At 30.8% G+C, this 6,518-nt stretch overlaps 1 long non-coding RNA gene across 2 annotated transcripts; it reads right to left on the bottom strand.

Moving 5' to 3' along the window:
* Positions 1-2,135: 2,135 nt before the first annotated feature.
* LOC119682808 lies at positions 2,136-4,090 on the bottom strand. 2 transcript variants are annotated; one of them, XR_005252603.1, is made up of 4 exons: positions 3,572-4,090; positions 3,231-3,447; positions 3,002-3,178; positions 2,136-2,741 (listed from the first exon to the last, which is right to left on the bottom strand). It is a non-coding gene; the product is annotated as an uncharacterized LOC119682808 (long non-coding RNA). The 2 variants fall into 2 exon arrangements; XR_005252604.1 differs by having other exon boundaries at positions 2,137-2,741; positions 3,002-3,141.
* Between the last annotated feature and the right edge of the window lie 2,428 nt (positions 4,091-6,518).

Below are 6,518 nucleotides of genomic sequence, written 5' to 3'. Positions count from 1 at the left end.
AGATTTCAAGAATGTTGGAATTCAACATTATTCAAGCTAGTAATAGTCCATATAATTCTCCAATATGGGTTGTATCCAAAAAAGGACAAAATCCTGATGGTACTCCAAAACATAGACTAGTTATTGACTTTAAAAAACTGAATGATCAAACCATTCCTGACAGGTATCCAATCCCTGATACCAGTATAATTTTATCAAATCTTGGGAAAGGCAAGTACTTTTCTACAATAGACTTAGAGTCAGGTTTTCATCAAATACTGATGAATGAAAAAGATGTTGAAAAAACTGCTTTTTCAATAAATAATGGCAAGTATGAATTCCTCAGAATGCCATTCGGTTTAAAAAACGCTCCACGCATATTTCAAAAAGCTAAGGACGATATCCTGCGCTCATATATTGGCAAAATATGTCACGTCTATATGGACGATATAATTGTTTTTTCTGCAGATCTAGATCAACATCGTAGAGATTTAGAACTTATCATAGAAATACTGCACGAAGCAAATATGAAGATTTCCCTTGAGAAATCAAAGTTTTTTAAAACCGAAATTGAATTTTTAGGATATATGGTCGCTCATAAAACAATTAAAACCGACTCAAATAAAGTAGAAACTATTCTAAAATATCCTGCTCCACGCAATATCAAAGAATTGCGAAGCTTTCTCGGACTAACCGGTTATTATAGGAAATATATAAAGGATTATGTAAAAATTGCTAAACCTTTAACTATCCTACTCTCTGGAGGAAATGGTAAAATATCCAAACATATGTCTAGTAAGGTTCTTATGGAATTGAATGAAGAAGCCCTTAAATCATTTAACCTTTTAAGGGAATATTTACTAAATCAAATTGAGCTCACGCAGCCAGATTATTCTAAAAAGTTTGTTCTAAATACCGATGCTTCTAATATAGCAATCGGAGCGGTTTTATCTCAGGAATCAAAACCAATAACATTTGTTTCTAAAACTTTAAATAAAACAGAACGAAATTATGCGACTAACGAAAAAGAATTGCTTGCAATCGTTTGGTCGTTGAAGAATTTAAGAAACTATTTGTATGGCGTAACAAATCTAGAGATCCATACGGATGATTTGAAATACTTGATCGATGAGATGTCCAAATACCATTGGATATGAATCTTGTCATTTGGCTATTGACACCAAAGCTAAAGACGCTGACGAGGTGCTTTAGCAAATAGAAGTTCCAATCCTATTGGATGGAGAAAAGACGCTTCTAGAAAATTCTTAGAAATTTTAGAAGCTCGAATTTAATTGGATAAAATCCAATTTCAGATTTTCAATAACGACTTCAGGCATCAAAGGAAAAACTTTGAGTAGTCAGTCGTTAGGAGAAGTCAATAAAATGAAGTCGTTGTGGTCGGTCTCGTTGCTAATAGCAACAGAAAAGTTAAATACATTAAAAAACAAATTGTATTCAATAAATACAAAAGTTAAAAATTACAAAAAAAAAAAATATTAATAAATAAAATATATTTTTTAAAAAATTAAATAAAGAATCCGAAAATTAATTCGCATGATGTAATTTAGGAGGTCCCATACTGGGGTTATACGGGTGTTGAAATACATGTCCTAATTATCCATGGTTACAAGTATGTAACCAGGTAAAGGACGTAATTGTAGTAAGTGGTCTGTCAAATGATCTAGGTTGGAAAGGTTATGATAAGAGAGTCGAGAATTTAGAATAGGGTTTAGGAAATGTTGGCACAACATATGTAATGGAGATGTGTACCAATGTAAAGAACTACAAATTGGTCTGATAGGATTGTCGGGTTTGTGGGTTTTTATAGTACCGTAAAGATTAGGCATTGTAGGTTATTCATTCAGCAATTTCTTAAGAGAGGCATAAATAGAATATGGTAATAGGGATGTCTTTCGTACATATAGGGCACAGAGGGGACGAGCTACTTGTTGAAATTGTCCTTGTATTCTACGTCCAAGTTCGTCATTATTACCTACATATATTTTGCAGGAACCTGTAGAAATATATTGTGTCAGCCAGGTATTTATTTTTTCAATGTAGTCGTTTTGTCTATTAATATTGTAGATTTGCACTTGTCTGATTGGACAAGTAATATACCTGGATTTGAGTCTAAGAAAGACTTAGTTGTATTAAATAGATGGAGCAACATTTGGTGAAAGGGAGATTGAGTTCTATGGTTTTCCATTACCTGTAGAAATTTTTTTAGTGCTCGTCTATTTCTGATCTACAATGAGATCATGAGATTCTATGTATGTATCATAGTAATTGTTCATAGCAACACTATGTGCTACTATAGGTACAGTTAAAGTTGCGAGATTTTTGAAACCAAGAGAGATTGCACGTGGATATAAAGTTGTGAGTAGGTTTTCATCTGGGATGGATGAGAATAACTGTGGCTTCAAGGACGTTTTGAAGGTAGCCATGAAGGGCTGTAATGAAGGTCTTGGAGATAGAGAGGATAATAAAGGAGGATGATGGTTAGGGATTGTGAAATTTAGCGGTGTTACATGTTGATTTGACAATCTTTGTGGATTTCTTGATTCTTAGATTTGATATTTGAAGATACAGGATTATTAATATTTAAAATATTCGAATTGACAGCTATATTAGGTAGGTATGTAGATATGTAAATAATCCTGTAGATGTATTTTGTACAATAGTTGTTTCTACAGTCGATATATAGGTAGATAGGTTTATAATGGTGTTTTTGGTGTTTCCAACAACAGATGTGTTCACGGATACTAAAAGATAGAGATTAGATAATTTATCATCTTTATTTGTCCTGGAAATGGCTGTATATATGGTGTTTCAGGTATGTTTTTGACATTGATTTAGTTAATAATATAAAATATAGTAGATATAAAATAATGTAAAATTGTATAAAATTATGAAAATTGTGAGAGATGTAATGGATAGTAAGTTGATAAAATTATGTAAAATGAAGAGGAAATAATATAAGAATTTATAAATTACTAAGAATAAGAAGTTTGAGATGATTTACCGTTTGATGTAGTTATAGGTTGTAATAATTGTGATGGAACAGGTGGTGTTGAGTTGTTGAAGGATGATACTGTGATTGGTGCTGTGGTGAATATAGTAGTGGTGGTAGTAGTCGGATTTGTATTAGATGGACTGTTGGATCTGTTGTTGATGGTTTTTGGTATATTTGAGGCAATATCTAAAATATAGATGGATATAATATTTAAAAAATATATGATAGATGCAGTTACTTGTTATATTTAATATTGGTGATGAAGCAAATGGATGAAGATTATGCCCATGTTATGGTATATGGGATGAGATAGTACTTGGGGATAATATATGTGTGGTATGACAGTGATGTGTTGTAGTGTTGGTTAAAGCATGGTTGGTGTGGATTTGTGGCTGATTGATATGCGATTTGTAGTTCCTCATCGGTATAGTAGTTGTCCATTTCTGATGTAAAGGCTGTAAAGATGAAAGTAAGATATAGTTTTTATAACTAAATAAAATATTTATACAGATTATAGAGTAAGTAAATGTCATGTTTTTAACATAAAGTTCTAAATTTTCATATTGTCTGGTTATTTACCTTTGTAATGGTTGTTTGGTATTTATTAGATATAGATATAATTTAATATATAATACAGTTATATTAGTATATTTGAATTATATTAACAATGATGGTATAAGATTGTATGAGGATAGATTTTTGAAAAGAATTACGAATTTGTAGTAATTTTTAGTAATAATAATAAATATAACAATTGTTATGTAGGCCTACGAAGAGATTTAGTTTTTGTTACAAGAGTTTAAAAATGTAATGAAGATGGTATCGGCGACGTCCCACGCGGTCCAAGATCACTTCGCGCAGCGCCTGTTTATACGACCAGTTTTTTTGTTGTTTGCCTTATGTGAACATGGCATAAGCTCTGCATCAGACCACATCTCCTGGTTTTATTTAGGTATATATATATATACTTATCTACGTATATATACTTTTGTTGCAACACATAATGCACTTTTAATACACTTTCTGTCAACTTTTTTTATTTTTGATTTTTATCACTAATCACGACTAAGAAAAAATTAAACTTACAATGTGCTTTGAACGCACGTTGCCAATGAAAAAATAAAAAAAAAGTGAATAAAGAAAGTAAAAATAAAGCTTTTACACCTGCCGGTCTTTTTGTGGTTGTCTGTTTTGATCTGTGCAAGTTGAGGCGAATTCCACTTAAAGCTTCACTGAAATTTGTGTAGTGAGAGGAGATGGTATTGCCAAATAGGAATAATCAACCAAAATACAAAAAGGCAAGTCAGAGTTTTGTGGAAATAAAAGTAGAGTGAGCTTTTTAATAGCTTTTTTAAGATCAAAACCAAAAGAAAGCCAGGAAAAGTCAGCAAAAGCAATTCACGAGAGAAGGAAAAGTGGTGAAAAGTTCTGAAGAACCTTTGGTGGTAAATACGGAATTAACAGAACCACGAACGTTACGGAACAAGTTCAGTTAGGCAAACTGGCCTATAAAATACCTCGCAGAGCTTTGATTCGTTCTTCTTTCTTTTCTGGTGGCTAAAGCTGGTGCATGTGAAGTGCTAATAAAAGTCAGTAATTTAATAGTGAAAGTGATTAATCAGAAATCAGAATTAAATTTAGAACATTTACAATTATATAATTAACATATAAACAATTAAAAAGTAAATGGAAAAAAATGTCAATCAAGTTGTAAATCAACATCTACGTGAAATACGCAGGAGTGTAATATATATTTTTTTACAAATATACATATTAATTTTTGCTAAAAAAAAAAAAACTATGGACTTATTGAAATTAAAGGAATTAATGTTGTAAAGTAAAAATATTATGACAAGTCGCGGGTAACAAACTGAACGCAAATTTCGAAATGATGTCTGAAAATCATCAGTGAACACCTATTACAGTATAATTAATAGAAATTCGGTTTTTGTCAACCCCAAACTCAAAAGAAAGAAAGATGAACATAAATTAAAAAAAAAAAACAGCAAAGAATTAGATATATATGTATATATAAAGCTATTTTGTGACCAACTATATGTGCTAATATTTGTGATGTTGCGGATGGTGAAGCAAAGTAAGGAGCAGTCCAGTTAGCGGAAACAACCGTAAGGAACTTACACCGGAAACGAAAAAAAAATTTTTGAGGAAATCAACGGCATCAATACACACCGTTAGGACACAACGGTGTCCAGGTATTCCCGCAATAAACGACTCAGCTTATACAGAAAAGTGCATTTATGTATTCATATTTTTTTTATATTTATAATTTTATTATGTACATTCCATTGTACATTGCAGAAGAGATTGATCTGCTAATTAACTTTTATAGAATTCTGATTAATTTCGTTTTTTTGGTTTTTTTTTTTTGAAAGCAGAGAAAAACTGTATTAAATGCTAAGAAGATTAGTTTTGAACCAGAATTATATAATTTATTGAATACAATCTTAAATTGTATAGCATTAAAAAGAAAAAAAAAAGTAATAATACCAAATCCTGCACATATATTGATTAAGAAAGAGAAAATTAATACTAAAGAGATATATATATATAGAAACATATAATTTTTTTTTGCTTTAATCATACATAAACACATATATATTGTTTTTTTTTCAAAAATTGTTTACAAGTTTCAGTTAGGTCAACATCACCGTGAGTGACGTCATTTCTGCGGCTGTAAGGTAAGCTACGAAAACTTATGTAAAGAGAAAATTTAATATCGCTAATTAAAAAAAAAATCGTATGTTTCCACATGATATTTTTCCTTTATTATCAGTGTTAATTTTTTATTGGTTTTATTTATTTCGCGGATTTAACAACCATCTCGTGTTGAAATTGCGTTCTCTTTATCCACTTAATTTTTTTTTTTTGATGCAAATCACTTAGATTTTTTTTATATATAATTTTTTCTTTTTTTTGTTTTCTTTTTCTATTATTATTTTTTTTATTGTTAGATTTAAGAGTTAAGTGTCCCTTAGACAGCAACGCGCGTTGACAACGCACGAAGTCTTCTCTCGCCATTACACATCAAATTTTACAACAATATATTTATTTTTATATAAATTATATTTTAATTTAATTTTTTTTGTTGGTATTTTTCAATAACACAATGCACAATGTAAACAATGTTCATATTTCTTTAACACGAGCGTGTTTGAAGAAATATGAACATTTTTTGATTTTCGTCAACGCATTTCTTAAAATTTCAAATGTTACTATTACACAAACAAATTTCGCATTTCACAAAGTAGGAGAACAGTAGGAGAAAAAATTCTCATGTGAGAGCGATTTTTTAGTATATTTGTTGTTTTATCTGGGGCGTGTTTAAAAAATTTTTAAAAAATTGTTTGTGTAATGGCAAGCGCGCGTTGACAACGGGCGATGCTGTCTAAAGCGCGGTGCAGACTATCATACTGGTATGTCATACGAGAGAGAAAAACGTTGTATGACACACAGGTATGATAGTCTGCCACCTTTACCAACGTGTTGGCGTGCTCACCAAAATTTT

This window comes from Teleopsis dalmanni, chromosome 2 (assembly GCF_002237135.1).
Source record: "Teleopsis dalmanni isolate 2A chromosome 2, ASM223713v2, whole genome shotgun sequence".
Lineage (NCBI taxonomy): Eukaryota > Metazoa > Arthropoda > Insecta > Diptera > Diopsidae > Teleopsis > Teleopsis dalmanni.
Note: the sequence above shows the minus strand (reverse complement) of the source record. Positions and strands in the feature narration are given on the sequence as shown.